General features: G+C 46.6%; 1 long non-coding RNA gene across 1 annotated transcript; it reads right to left on the bottom strand.

Moving 5' to 3' along the window:
- Positions 1 to 4666: 4666 nt before the first annotated feature.
- LOC147649832 (uncharacterized) lies at positions 4667 to 7947 on the bottom strand. The gene is made up of 2 exons (XR_015277936.1): positions 7333 to 7947; positions 4667 to 6370 (listed from the first exon to the last, which is right to left on the bottom strand). It is a non-coding gene; the product is annotated as an uncharacterized LOC147649832 (long non-coding RNA).
- Between the last annotated feature and the right edge of the window lie 7527 nt (positions 7948 to 15474).

Here is a 15474-nt window from a genome sequence, read left to right as displayed (position 1 = left end):
CCAGCTCAACCCAAATTTCCACAGAATTTTGCCACCCAAAACATTTGCAGGGATTTTAAGTACAAGCTGATATTTGGGGCTTCTCAACCATCAAGAGGTGAAGTTGGCATTTCTCCAGTGCAAAACCCTGACTCCCTTCATGGGGAAAAATAAAAAACAATAAATCATTTTTCAGGTTTAAATAAAACTGCAGAACCTCACCAACATCCCCACAAGCACCTGGGTTTTACTGTCCAATTGTTCAGAAATAATTCAAGATTTGACCTCATTTTTCTTAAACATAGGACACTCATCAAAAACATGGCATTGAGGCCAAAGAGGCTCTTCTAGGATTTGTTCTCCCTTATCTCCCTCATAAATAAGTTCTTTCTGCACTGGAGAAGGAAAAGGGAAGGAGGGAGGGAAATGCCACCCACTGAGAAGCAGGAAAGTGAGAGAAATCCAGCACGAAATCTCCATTTTCCCTGATTTTAGCAGGTGTTTGAGTGCAGTAGCCAAGCAAGGTTGGTTTCATGGAAAAGTATTCCCACGTGTGGGGATTTACATTGTCACTCGTGCAGTATCAGAATCCCAAATCAGCAGGAGGATTAATCATGGAACACAGACTTCCTCTTCCCTGTCGTGTTCCGCAGCCTCGGACAGGCGTTCCCTGGGCTTGCTCCCATCTGGAATGAGGGCACTGGTGCTCCCCAGTCCCCAAGGAAACAGCCAAGAGGGCAAGGGGCAACTGGAAAAATATATTTAAATAACCCCACTGCAAAACCTGTTTCCACTGGGAATTGGAAATACCTTCCTGCTGCATTCTTTCCACATCTGCAAGGGCCATACTTGGATTTCATTAAAAAAATATTTCCCCTTATCTGGAGCAGGGTCTGACATAAGCCATGGATTTGTTACCCCCGACACAGTTTCTTTTTGAGCTGCTTGGGCTTTTCCTGTGAGATCTTGTTATTTCTGCCCTTTCTGCTCTTTGGGGAGGAGGCCTTGGGTGATAGATGTGGCAGGGTTTTTGTGGGAAGGTGTATTCCAGAGGCAAGGTGCAAATCACGGTGACACCATGAGCTCATTAGCAGCAGAGACCCACCGTGGGTGTGGAAATCATGAGTGTGCAACTCCAGCAGGACCTTGGATGTTCTGGGCACAGGGTTGAGCTTTTGGAAGAATTTTTAGCTGCATTTTCAGCCCCAGTCTTCTTTCTGTGGCCAGCTTCTCTCTGCATCCTTTGAAAACCCCTCTGGTTTTTTCTGTCTTGGATAAGGGTGCTCTGTTAAGTGAGGTTATCACTGAAATTCATTTTATTCCAGCAGATTTCTGTCCATGTTACAAAAACCAGAAGCCTCATCTGCTCCTTGCAACAACAAGAAATCAACAGGAGTTTTATCACTGACTTGACTTCAAGGAGAAACAGATCTTTTATCTGCCAGGTAGTGATAGGAAAAAGAGGGGGAATGGCTCAGATTCTCCCTGGCACAGATTCCCAGAGCAGCTGGGGCTGCCCCTGGATCCCTGGAAGTGTCCAAGGACGGGTTGGACAGGGCTTGGAGCAGCCTGGGACAGTGGGAGGTGTCCCTGCCGTGACAGGGGTGACACTGGATGAGCTTTCAGGTCCTTTCCACCCCAATCCATTCCACAATTCCATTGTATGATGCTGATGATAAAGAGAGAGGCAGAGATGATGAGAGTAAAAGGAATTATTTACCCAGCTATGAAGGCAACTCTGTTCTCTTTACCTGTCTGCATCTTTCTCTACCCAATAAACAAATATTTTGTTCATTTTTGAACTCCCATCTGGGCCTTAAATTTTTAGAAAGAAAGCCAATGTCCTCATTTGCTGCTGTCAGTGAGAAAATGAATAGGACCCACAGAGTTTCCTCCTAGCTCTGTGTGGGATACCAGAGGTGCAATTAATCGCTCCATTCTTACAGGGGGATTGTTTTGTTCTGCTGAAAGCAAAGGAAGAAGCACAGAGCTCTCCTCTGAGCCCTCAGGTTATGATACAACCCTAAAATGCTAGAAAGCTTCCATAGAGGAAAGGTTGTGGATCCTCATCAGCACATCCAGAAAGAGGAGCTTGTTGTAGGGTATGAAGAATCCAGGGAATGGAGACTCTTCCTCAGGAGTTATTAAATGGGATTGACTTGTTTTGCCCGAGGAGAGGAGGCTAAGAGGGGATCTGACAGCTGCCTGCGAGAGCATCAAGGAGGCGAAGCAGCAGGCAGAGGAAAGTTATTTAAGTGAAGAGACAATGTTGGCACAAGAAGAAATGGGTATAAATAGATGGAGGCTGGAAATCCCTTCCAATAGGAATAGTGAGGACACATGAAAGGAAATCAGGCCAGCTCTCCAAGCGAGGATCATGGAAAGCGATTCCGCGCTCTCTGCGGCGGCTGGGCCCTCTCGCCCAGGAGGCCCAGCCCCTGCTCCTGCAGAGTCCTTTTCCTTCTTCTGCATTTAATATCGAGGCTGGCACCAGCTGCAGCGGGGCCCCTGCACTGGTGAACTCCAAAAAAGAGCTGGGGATGGGGTCTTGCCACCAAATCAGTGCCTTGGAAGTTCCCCTTTGGGACGGAGCTGGATTCCGTGTGTAGCCCCAGGGCCCATCCAAGTGCAGCCCAGTCCAACTTGTGACAGCAGAAATGAGATCCTTTCCTGAGTCTGAAATGCCTCTTGGTGTTGTGTGAGCTCATGAAAAAGTCAGGATTATTTTTGTCTTTCTAAGTAAAAGGGAAGATTTACTGCGCTGATTTGATGACCTGATGTGTTTTCTGGACCAGGCCGTACTGTGGGCCTGGAACAAAGAGCGATGAGCGCATCCATGATTTTCACAATAGCATCTTCTCCCCATGGCACTGGGACAAATGTGGCTGCAGAAGGTTTGGAGCATTGAGCAGCTCCAGACAGGCAGAGGTTTGAACAGGCAGGAAAAACAGGATAGGAACAAGTTTCTCGCACTCATCCTCACTGTTACTCTTTATGAGATTAAACGTCTCTTTAAAGAGAGTCCTGTCTTGGTATTCCTTCAATTCAGCTTTTATCCTTGGTGTTTGGAGTTTTAAAAGTGGTTTTAAGTCCTAGAAGCTTTCAGTGCTTTGCAATAACAGGGGCACCTGCTCCAGGGGACAGCCCTACCTGGGCCTGCTCAGATTCCCTGACTGTCATTCCCAGTTTTTCCTTTTGGAACACATTTTAACAAAGTTTTCCATCTGTTTCCATTGTTTTTTACTCTCTGGAGTGAATGTGGTGTTTGTAGTTAGAGGAGACCATCATGAATTCTTGCAAATGAAAGGAGATATAAAAATATTGTCTCATTGGCAGGCCCCTCCAGTCTCTCACACTCGTAAATGGGCGCTTTTATCTCATAAATGATCACTTTCATCTTGTAAATGGTCACTTTTATATCATGAAGTGTCACGCTTATTTATGGTTTTTTTCACACACAAAACATGATTTTTTTTTTGCTTCTTCCCCTGGCATCATCTTCTACCAAGATCTCATATTTTGCCTCTAGTTTCAAACTGAAGTTTCACAAACTGCTGAGCAAAAAACCTTTATTATGATGTTGCTAAAACAAATCCGAGTACGTAAGATTGTCCCTTGGCAACCACCGACTGCTGCAGGGTCAGCCCCGGGTCAGGAGAGGGATGTTGGCAGTCACGGAGCCTGTGGCTCCCGTATTTTCCCGTCCTGAGCAGTTGTGGCAGGAGCAGGAGAGGTGACGTTTGTGGCTCAGCAGGAAATCTCTGGCTGGAGCAGCCGAGCTGACAGCGCCGCAGCCACGACGGCTTTTCCAGCGGCTGGAGCTCCTCGTGCCACCGCGGCTCCCGCGCCCTTTCCGTGACTTCACGCTGCAAACACGAGCTCCTCGCCTTTGTCTTGGAGGCCCAGCCTGGCCTGCAGGCCCAGCCCTGCTCCTGCCTCAGCCTGCTCAGCGGGCCCTGGCCTCGCTCCTCAACTTCTCCTCACAAACTCTTGCTGTCTCCACTCTTACAAAACGTGGGGCAGCGCAGTAGCACGGTGTTCTCCCCTCTGAAACACCTTCTGCTGTCCTGAAACACCTTCTCCCGTTCTGAAACATCTTCACCTCTTCTGAAACTCCTTCACTCATTCTGAAACATCTTCTCCCATTCTGAAACATCTTCTGCCATTCTGAAACATCTTCTGCTGCTCTGAAACACCTTCTACTGCTTTGAAAAACCTTCACCCCATTCTGAAAAACCTTCTTCCATTCTGAAACTCCTTCACCCCTTCTGAAACACCTTCTGCTGTTCCTGAAACAACTTCACCCATTCTGAAACATCTTCACCTCTTCTGAAACTCCTTCACCTATTCTGAAACATCTTCTGCCACTCTGAAAAACCTTCTGCTGCTCTGAAAAACCTTCACCCATCCTGAAACACCTTCCCCCCACCATGTCCAGATCTCTGATTTCACCCTTCATGCTGCACCAACCTTTTCCTTTATATTATCCAGCCTTTATCCTCTTTCATGGCATGAAAGATTCACACAGCTGAGAAGCCCCTGAATTTCAATTGTGATGGGACAGTTATTGAGTAGAAATTCCTGGGTTTACTTATAATACAGAAAAGGTGATCCCTGAATTAGCCTCATCTGTCCCACTGTAAACATCCCTGGTCTCCATGTCTTATTCCAAGAAGGCACAGATATATTTTTTGCTGTATTTCCACAGTTTATTTGATTTTTATCTTATTGCTGTTCCTTCATTTACACATTTTTCCAAGTTTAGGGAGAGTCAGGCAGCCAAACCCACAACCCAGCAGACTCTTGTTTGCTGACTGTTTGTTAGATAAATTAGAAGCTCTATACAGAGACTTAATGCTGTTGGTTTGATTATTTTTTTAATCTCCACTGCATCCAAAGGCCTTATGGATTGTATTTTCCTTGGAAAAAGACATTGCTAAGGAAATATTGGGTGAGTGGGTGATGAAGGCAAGAGGCTGAGCCCACCACACAACCTGACTTAAAGTCAGAGAGATTAGTGGGAGGTTGGAGCCACCACAACCTCAACAACCACTTGGAAAGCAGCTCCCACCTTAGAGTGGGATAGAACTGGGTTTAGGGAGCACTGTTTTATCAAAAGTGAAAAGGTCACGGGTTTTTATTGCTGAAGATCATGGTCTATATTGCTGTTCAATACAGACTCTACTCTTAAAGAATTGGTGTGGAATTATCAAAACAAATGACTCAGAAAAGGAATAAACTCTCCATACTTTCACTTCTCCAGAATCAGATAGGATATTACTCATAGGTTCAAGATTGCTAAAAAGGTCATGACCAAAAGTTTGGTTTGCAGTTTAATTCTAAGGATCTATTTAAAATACGTTAAAGTGCCATTATAATAATTTTTTCTTGTGTTTGGGTTTGCAAAAGCCATTGCATCTCAGTCCATGGCAATGAAGCTCACCAATGTTTCAAGAAAATTCACACTGAGCAAATTTTAAACCAAAAATCACTTTCCAAGTGAGAGGAAAAGCCTGAGTTTTTGGAGGATGTCCTCATTGGTGGGAGGAGCAGGAGAATTTAGCCAGAGAACTTCAAACTCACAGCTTGGTTTGGGTCGCAATGGACCTTGAAGCTCGAGTCATTCCAACCCCTTCCACCAAGCCAGGCTGCTCCAGCAGGCCAGGAAGCCGATCCCAGTCTGTCACCATGGCAGCACGTCCCGTTGCCGTGGTGACACAGCTCTGTTATCACTTGTGACTGAGCTCTGGGCTGTGCCAGGCTGAGATCACGAGCGCTGGGGCAGCGCCACGCTCCCACACTGCCCTGGTGAGCTCCCATCCTGCTCTCAGCCCTCTCTGGGCCCCCGACACAAAGGCAGAGCTGGCTGGATGGACAGAGGGAAGAGCAAAGGGCTGTTCCTGGGAGACTGGGAAATGCCAGGAACACCACGTGTATCCCAATATTGGCAGCACAATGCTGGGGAAGTGGAGTTTAAAGCAGAGTAAATAACACATCCATCCCAGTTTGACCACTCTGAAGTCTTTTGGGTTTCCTAAAACCAGAGGCCAGAAGAACTAAAGGAATAAAAAGCAGGTCTGATAATTGAAGGGTCTTCAGGGACGTTTTGGGCAGACAAAGACCACACAAAATGGACCACAGGACATGAGTTTTGACGCTTTTATAAATTGGGTCCATTTCCATCCTGGGGGTTCATCTTCCAATTCCAGCTCCAGGGAATGAAGTCATTTCCCCCAAGTTTGCTGCCCCCAACTCCCTTTTGTTTGCATCTCTCGGGGCCTGAGTGAGGTGTCCTTGATTGCCAGGCCTGGAGAGGAATTGTTGTGTCTGAGCCCAATGGGGAAGCAGCAGCTGGCACTGTGTGTGGAGTTTGGAGTTATCCACTGAAGAGCTGCAGGATCACAAATAGATGGGAAATACAAAAGATGAAATCCATCAACTCCGTGTTCACTCCAAGCTCAGCATCTCTCTGGTTGACTTCTCAGAGCTCAACATTCACCCAAAACCCACCCACCTTGGCTCCTGCCTGCTGAGCCCTGGAATATTCCTGCCCAGGAATATTGACATGCCCAGGAGAAACCAAACCACCCCAACCACGTGAAACATTTCGCCAAAGTGCAGCTGCAAAAAGTATTTTTGCTGGGAGCAGTTGGAGTTCTTAATGACTGCTGAGCCCTGGGCACTTTTAACTCACCTAATCCTTTTTCCTACAACAGCCCCATCTTGGAAGAATCAACCAGGGACTGTGAACATATTTTCCAACTACTTACATTCTTGCCATATATTAATGATACATGGAAATGCGTGGACTACAAATACAGCTTCCTTGTGGTTGAGGAAGTTTCCATAGGCACCCAAACATTTGGACACTTATCCAGCAGCTGAAATTAGCACAGGATTTTCAAAAAAGACCCTCAGGGTTAGAAGGTTGGATGGGCCTAATTATAAAGGAAAAGAGGCTCCATGTGCTCACTTAGCAGCAAAGCCTGGATTCGCCCAGCTCTGGTTTTAAGGTGCTTAAATTAAGAGCAAGGTCATTTCTCCAGACACTGAATAAAAGAGTGTCAGAATGCCAATTTTTATTTTATTTAGGAGGCAAAATGGGGTCTAAACTGGTAATTTTCCAGGAAAAAAAAAGACTCAGGGAGCAGTTTCCCATCATGGTCCATCAGTTCTCTGATACCTGCTGGGAGCATGCTGATAAGAAAAAAGATAAAGCAAATAAAGAACTTAAACAATTGCTAATATAAGTAACGAAAGTCTGTAAATAGGTGAGGGAAGGAATGACCACCCAAACAAAGAGGTAATCATCAAACTGAGAAAAAAAATCACTGTTACAAGTGATTTCAGTACCTTTCAGCCCTGAGAGTGGCACTGAAATGCAGATTTCAGAGAAGTACACGAGGCGATGTGTACTTCAAAAACTATAAGGAGTTTTCTCCTGTTTCTCTCTTTTCTCGTGGTAGGGTTTCAGTTTTGGCTTTGCCCAAACCAAGTTAATTATAGCCCAGAGCCATGAGCTGAGCATGCAGGCAGGGCTGGCAGCAATTCCAGGGTCAGTTTTACATCAAAAGTGGTGCAAAAAAGCTTAATGATGAATCCAGAGTGATTTCATGTCTGTCCCCAGCCAAGGCAGAGTCTCTGCTGATATTCCATCTGGAAAGGGCACAACAAACAGTGAAGAACTCCATGCTTTGGCTGCCAAAGATCCCAATAATTCCCCTGAGTTTATTCATGGACCACTTGCTCAATGCAAGGTTCTTCAGTTTCCCAATTTTATCACCCAATTTTATCACCATGAGGATCAATGCTGAGTTGTTCCCCAGCCAATTCGTAGGGAATGACTTGTAGAAAGGGCTGACACTTCCTAAAGGAGCCTCAGGTTCAGCTGTGATGAATTTCCCTGGGGTAAAATGAGAGGAGAGGCTGGGATTAGACCAGAAGGAGATCTATTGCTTCTACTCCCCCAGCACTCGGTGATAACTTCGTTATTTATGAGTAATAAAGAGGCAGGAATTTAAATACACATATCTTCCACAAACACCTGTGCAAGCCACCAGCAGGTGGGCAGAGGGAGAGCTCCTTTCCAGTTGCCCAGGCACAGCAAATCAGCTCCTTGGTGAGTTCATCCTGCTGGATTTGTCTCTCCCCACCTGGATAAATAGAGCTCACCTGTTCCCAGCCCTGCCCAGGCAACCAGAGCCCTCCAGCCCCTGCCACCTCCAGTGTCACTGCTCTGCCACCTCCAGAGGTTGCTCTGGCTCCTTCCCTGTGTTTAAAGCAGATGGAAAAGGGCTTTAGGGTGTCCTCGTGTTTTGATGTGGTCTTGGGCAGAAGTGGGAGGAGCAGCACAGTGAATTTGTGTGGAGTTTGTGGAGCTTTTTATTTTGATCTGAATCATGGAAGGGTTTGGGTTGGAAGATCATCCAGTTCCACACCTTCTACTCTGCCAGGCTGCTCCAAGCCCCGTCCAGGCTGGTCTGGGACACTTCCAGGGATGGGGCAGCCACAGCTTCTCTGATCCAAGTGGGATTTGATTGATTGACTGCTGTGAGTTTGATTTGGTTAAAGACTGAAGAACCCAAAAACTTTCCAGCAAAACATTTTTAGTCTTGTTCCCCTTTTTCTTCTCTTCCTTATGACACATAAATAAAAATACTAAATGTTACTCTCTGCACTCTTCTCTAAATTTAAAACTCCTCTGGAATATGCCAAGCAAAACAAAGGCTGCTCCATTCCCCTCTTTAATTGAAAGAGCAATTAAGACATCCAGTTGAAAGCATCTCTTGAAGCTGAGACCATGATTAATTTAGGAGACTTTGGGGAGCCTTGACTTGGCCAAGATGAGCTCCCAATTCCCCTGCAGACCTCTGTGAGCTCTGCTTGCCGGGGCAGGAGCGCAATTTGTGCGGGCTTTGCATTTTTCCCTTCCCCGAGCTCTCCTTTGAACATTCCTTGCCCGTGATCCATCCTCTGACACGTTGTGTCCTTTGGCTTAGCTGGTGGCACTCACCCCTGACACCTCTCTGTCAGAGAGGTGATGGCTTTTTCCTCCTGGGATGGTTTGCTGACAATTCCCTGCATTGTTGTTTTATTGAAGTGCCCAGGAATTTGATTTTCACAAAGATAAGAGATCACAAGGCTCAAACTCGGAGAGAAGTCACAAAAAAATGTTGTTCAGGATCAAAGAAAATGATCAGACAGGGAGCAGGAGAATTTAGGGCAATGCCAGAGACTTTCCAGAGAACTTAAACCATGGAAAAATTATGGTGATCCCTGGGGATCCAAGAGAATTTGATGTCAGTGGGAAGAGCAGCTCCATGAGAGCTCAGCCTGCTCCCAGGGGTTTTATCTAAGGCAAAATTCACCTGCAACCCAAAAAATAAAATCACCAGTCATAAAAAACCCTCACGTACTTCAGAGTGAATTAAATAAATGTCATCAGTGGAACTGTGTGACATTTCTGGGGACAGCTAGAACCAGTACAGCGTGATGAGGTGGGAGTGATTTATATTTCTGTCTCTGAAAATAGTTTGAAAGGGATTTTATATCCAGGCTGGAAGTTACTCCAGAGATCGAGTCCAGTGCCGACCTCTCCATGAGTTACAGAGCTGAGGGACAAACACAAACTTGACTCTTTCAGGGGTTCTTTTCTGTCAGTCTGCTTTGATTTGAGAAGATCAGGAAGGAGAGATTTCCTGCTTTAACATCTCACAGCGGGGTGGGGAGAAAAACCCCATTTTCTCCAAGCACTGTTCAATAATTTTCGTGCTTGGCTGCTCATCGGTGCCTTCAAGGATCTGAAGGTGTGGCTGTGACTGTTGGAATTTTGAAGATTGAAGGGAAAAGGATGGAAAAGCCCAGCCTGGGGAGGAAGGGATGAGATGGGAGAGCATCCTGAGGCTGGATTTCCATACCTGGGCTGGAACAGGGGCAGGAAAAGCCTTGGAATTTGAGGTGGTGAATCCAGGGATTCTCTGCTGGATCTGCCAAACTCCTGGAGCTGCTCTGGAGAGTGCAGGCTCTGCTCAGCACACAGGAGCAGTTTTTTGGGAATTGTGATGGCGCTATGAGCATCCAGCTATTTATATTTATAGTATTGTGGCTCTTCTGTGTTTAGTTTGGGGTTTGTTTAGGTTGTTTATTAAGTGCCAAAAAAGAAGAATTTAAAACACAAAGACACAAGTTTAAAACACGAGGACAAAGCCTCAGAAAGAGAAGAGCTGTGGGCAGGGGAACAGTGCCAAGAAATGAATGCAGGAATATATTGCTGAGCTGAAGTGGGATGCAGGATTCCTGTCACCCAGCTTGCCCTTCTACCTTATTTTCTGAGCTTCAAATATTCAGATTAGAAAGTTCTCTGCCATCACCTGGTGCTCGTGCAGGAGGCCACAAGTCTGTGACAATAAAACAGGAACATTTAATGCAATTCCGATCCCTGACAGCTCCTTAATGCTGCTTATCCTGCCTTTCCTTTCAAGCTTTAGTCATCCTAGATTTCCTTCCAAATGTGAATGAGGTGGCTTAAATCAAAGTGTAAATTATGCTTCCAGTTATTATGTGCTTGCTAATCAGGATGGAAATGAAAAGTTGGCTGTCAAGCAGGGCTCTTTCCCACAATATCCAGGAAAGTATCAGGATTAGGCAGTTTAACAACAAAAGGAAACCGGATTGCACCTTGAGGAAGAAAGAAATAACCTGCTAGGCAGGAAGAATGGAGGAACGGGGATTTTTGCCAAATAAGCTTTAAAAAAAAAATAAATATACGAATAATTAAGAAGGCCTGCGAGTGAAGCTGGTGAGGACAGAGCTGCGATGCTTCCTGTTAGTAAATACAAAGAATGGGCTCTAATAGGGCTCCAGGGGAATGCAACAGCTTGGGAATAGCCTTGGGAAGAAAGACAAACGTACACAGAGGATGCAAAAACAGTGTGAAAAGTGATTCATGGGGGCTCGATGCCGTTCCTGATTGTTCAGGCTTCATTGTAGGAAGGCCTTGCTGGAGGTGAACAAAGCCTGTTGATTCCCCAGCCCTTTGAATGGAGCAGAGGCAGCCCAGGCTGTGGGGAACAGCTGTGGGGACAGCCAGGAAGGCTTTCCCTGGATATCTGCTCCAGGCACACAATGCTGGCTGGAAATACCCAGCAGAACGCGCAGGAGGGAGGCCACGATCAAACTGGACACGGGATTAAAGGAGAAAAGTCATGGAAGGGCCATTCCAGGGCAGGCTTGGCTGGAATTCTGCTGCTGCAGCTGGGTTTTATGGCTCTCCTGAGCCGCAGGTGGCAGGAGCTCCCCAGGACAGGTCAGAGCTCGCTGTTCCCATCCACACCAGGGGTTAAGAGCTCGCTGCAGACAGGGAGAGCTCTGGGTTTGCCTCTGGAGCTGCTCTGGGCTCTGTCCCCTCTGGCTGCCTGGATTTGTGCTCCTCAGCCACTCTGAATTTGGGCTGTCAATAATGGGTAACAAACACCACGGGATGAATTCCTGCAACAACGCGGATTTTATCCAGGAGATCGCAGGAAAAGCTGTCTTGGAGGAGTTAATTTCAGATAAAAGAGTGTGAGCTAAAAAACAGAACCTGCTCACTGCTTGTGCCATTCAGGCACAGGGAAAACAGAAGGTTCTTGTGATCATTAGCTGAGATTTTGATCATTAACTTCCAAAACAACTTAAAATTTCTTTTACAGAGAGATCTTCCCTTCTTCTCTACCTGTGTTGGCAATGAACTCCTATGAACTGCCTGGCAGGAAAAGCCAGGAGAGCACACTCTGCTGATAAATCTGAGATTAAACTTTAATATTTACTCACCTTGAGCATAAATAGGTATCCAGCTCGAACTCCAGCAGTATTTTGGGAGCTCTCAGTGGAAGTTTTTGTTTGTTCTCAACTAATGGGATGTTTAGGGAAGCAGAGGACCTGTCCTGGCAAGGAATCCGTAAGGAAAGCCACAGGCCAAGAGCTGAGGGAAAGTTCTCAGGGTGGGAGGGAAGGGATTGAGGATTGCCCCCCAGAGAACAATCTCCTCTGCTTTGTCTGCTCTGATTACCCTGATCCGAGTCATGAAGTTCCTACTCTTCCTCCTGGGGAAAATCTGTGGTTTTATGTTCCCCGTGGCTGGGGCTGTGCTTTGAACTGAGGAGTGAGGAACTTTCATCGTTCAGATTTTATTGGTGTTCTCTGACCTCCCAACATTTACATGGAAAAGCGTGAAAAGCAAAACACTGGGAGGCTGCTGGCAGGAATGATGCCATGGGGACACATGTGCATTTATAAAACACACAGGAACCCTCATGGATTGGATTCACCTCTCTGCCCAGCCCCTGTAGATGCTGTTGTTGCTCCTGCCTGGAGATTTTAAAATCAAATTAAGGCAACCAAACAAAAAAACCCAACTTAAACACAGCCTCATTCCCACCTGCCCCATTTGTACACTGAATTCCCAGCTTGCCCCAAGCTTCTGAAGCTTGCTAGGAAATCCAGCAGGTCAGAAAATGTGACCTCTCTCAGCCCCAGCTTCCATTTTCATGTCACAGTTTGAGTAACTGATGGAACAAATCGTGGATAGACCAACATGATCCCAGGGGATCCAAGGACCAGTTCCCTTCTCCCCAGAAGGGCTGTTTGACCTGCAAATATCCCACTACTGACAGGCTCAGGGCTCAGTCTGGAGATATCACTGACATCTGCCTCTCCTGGAAGTCCCAATTTGAGTGCAGCCTCCCCTGATCCTGCTCTGGCAGCTTTGGGAGCAGCACATGGGAGCTCAGGAGGTCGGGAGGAGCAGGAACGTCACATCCCTGAAGGGTCCCTGCCTCAGCTGGGGGTGCAGCAATTAAAATAAACCCTCTGGCCACCTTTATTTTCAGGATGATCCCTTCCCAGTGTTGCCTCAGTGTCTAGGCACTGGGATGCCACTGGGAGAAGCTGGGAAGGCTCTTTCTGCAGTGTAGGATTGCTTTTCTCTGAGCCTTTTCCTTCAAAGCCAGGGTGGTGGCCCAGGTGGAGCTCAGAGTGTCCATCCAAACCCTCAGGGGTGAATCCAAACTGTCCCAGCACCTCTGGCTCCATCCAAACACCCAGGGGTGAATCCAAACTGTCCCAGCACCTCTGGCTCCATCCAAACCCCCAGGGGTGAATCCAAACTGTCCCAGCACCTCTGGCTCCATCCAAACACCCAGGGGTGAATCCAAACTGTCCCAGCACCTCTGGCTCCATCCAAACCCTCAGGGGTGAATCCAAACTGTCCCAGCACCTCTGGCTCCTTCCCAGTGGGTTTCAGTCACTGCTTTGGTTGATTTCTGCTGTTGCAGCTTCTCTCTTGCTGGGGCAGCCGAATTAAAGCAAATCTATTAAATATTGTGCTCCTTACAACGTCAGAGATCAGGGCATGCACTCCTGCTTTGGGGGAAAATAAAGGATCACACAAGTGAGATCCACTCAATCCAAGCTGCTCTCCCCCTGTTTGGCACCAGGACAATGTGGAACTGGAGACTTCTTGTTCTGGCTGAGCAGTTTCTCTCTGCTTGGACACTGAAAAACAACTTTGCTGCTTGTTTTTAAAATATTTAGTCCTGCCAAAGCTTTTACTTCTCTTCCCCAGAGTCTCCTTTGACCCCTCTGATTCCTTTCTGTGCTCCCACTCTTATGAGTGATGTGTTATTATCTTTTCTTGCCTTCCATGAGCTGCCCAAAGGCCAGGAACCCTTCCCAGAGCTCAGGGCTGGCAGGGCTGATCCCACACAATTAACTCAGCCCCAAGCTCTGCAGGGCAGCTCTGCTTTGGAGGAGACAGGAATGATAAATGCTCCGAAAATCAGAATTACAGCAGGCAGTGGGCAGGAAAAGCAGCACTGATCAGCCCTCTGATTTACAGAAAAGGCTTGGTTGTGTGTCAGCATGAGCTGATAATCACAATTTCATGTTGGCATTTTTAATTAAAAGAAGAAAAAAAAACCCCAAAATAAAAACCAAAAAAAACCAAAACTAAAGTCACCCCTAAAAAATAAATTATCAAACTCCAGTTGCTCCAGTGGAGGTGAAGGGAAGAGTTTATCCCATCCATGGTTCAGGTTTGGGGGCAGTGGAGGGGAAGGGAAGAGTTTATCCCATCCATGGTTCAGGTTTGGGGGCAGTTGGGGTGAAGGGAAGAGTTTATCCCATCCATGGTTCAGGTTTGGGGGCAGTTGGGGTGAAGGGAAGAGTTTATCCCATCCATGGTTCAGGTTTGGAGGTTCCTTGTGCAGCTTGGAAAGGTTTTAAGCAGAGGTTGCTTCCTTCAAGTCAGGCCTTAAATCAGTGGGGAAAACACAGAAACTCAGACAAAAGGATCAAATCCATCATTTCTGGCAGAGACAAACCCAAGGCATCCTCACCTTGGCCGTGTCCATCTTCCCACTTGGAGATGGGCGTTTTTTCCCAGTTTTTATTCATGGTGTGAACTCTGGGCTGGGAGAACGGGATATTTTGAACAGGAGCTGTTGCTGTGCTGCCTAAAAGGAGCTGTCCAAGAATAGCCTGCTCCCCCAAATACGAGTTGTCTTTGAGTTCCAAGCCCTAGAAAAGCTCTTTTGCCTGTGGAGCACATGCCAGATGGAAAGTGCCCCTCCGATTTCCTCCAAACACGCCTGCAGCTGTTCCTGCTTCCCCTTTTTTTTTCCCCCTAATGAAATTTTTAGACCTCACCTGTTGACAGAGGCATTACAGGGTTGGGATTTGTGTGGATGTTAGTTTTTTTTTTTTATTTTCATCCCTTGCTCTGCTAAAGGAAAATGACTTGAGATGTTTTGGAGCGATGACACAGGGGCTAGAGCTGTGAAAATACCTTTTGAGGGTGGGAAATCTCAAATTGTGCACACAATACAGCGGCTGGCTGGAAAGAGGCTTTGTTTAGAGCTGGTTTTATTTGGGGAGACAGAAGCTGGAAAGTGCCCAGGTCTTAGGGGGAATACCAAGCATTGAGGCTGGACAGAAATAGAGCCCCAGCTTAGGGAACAGGGAAACAAATGGGAGCCAAAGTGCTGACCCAGATCCAAGTTATTAAGGGTAAATACATATTGACAAGATTGGGGATTAGGTGGAGGTGCTTACGCAGTGGAGGAACTGTCTGCGCTCTGTGCCAAGCAAAGTTGAGGCTGCAATCTGGGGCTGGCTCAGAGCAGCTGATTTTTCATTCAAAAGAACGGAAAAAAAATCCATAAAAAGCTCAAAAGAAAAGAAAGAAAAAAAAAGAAAAAATTCTCAATTCTCTCAGCATGTGAAATTGATGCAGCAAAATCTGCAAATAATGGGTTTATTATTAGTATTGTTTTTATTATTTAATTTTATTTTTTTTTTAAATCCTCCCGACTTGGAAGGGCTCAGGTTTGAGCTCACACGCACAAAGAGGAACACAAAGCCTGGCTTTGGGCTCGCAGCCTCTCTAAACCATTTTTAAAGCAGCCAGGTGAGCTGAGGGTGGTGCCAGCTGGGCTGTGCCACCTCAGGGGTGGCTGG

The sequence above is a fragment of the Cyanistes caeruleus genome, chromosome 19, assembly GCF_971803275.1.
Source record: "Cyanistes caeruleus chromosome 19, bCyaCae1.hap1.1, whole genome shotgun sequence".
In the NCBI taxonomy this organism is placed as follows: Eukaryota; Metazoa; Chordata; class Aves; order Passeriformes; family Paridae; genus Cyanistes; species Cyanistes caeruleus.
The sequence above is the reverse complement of the archived record's forward strand: the minus strand, read 5'-3'. Positions and strand labels throughout refer to the sequence as shown.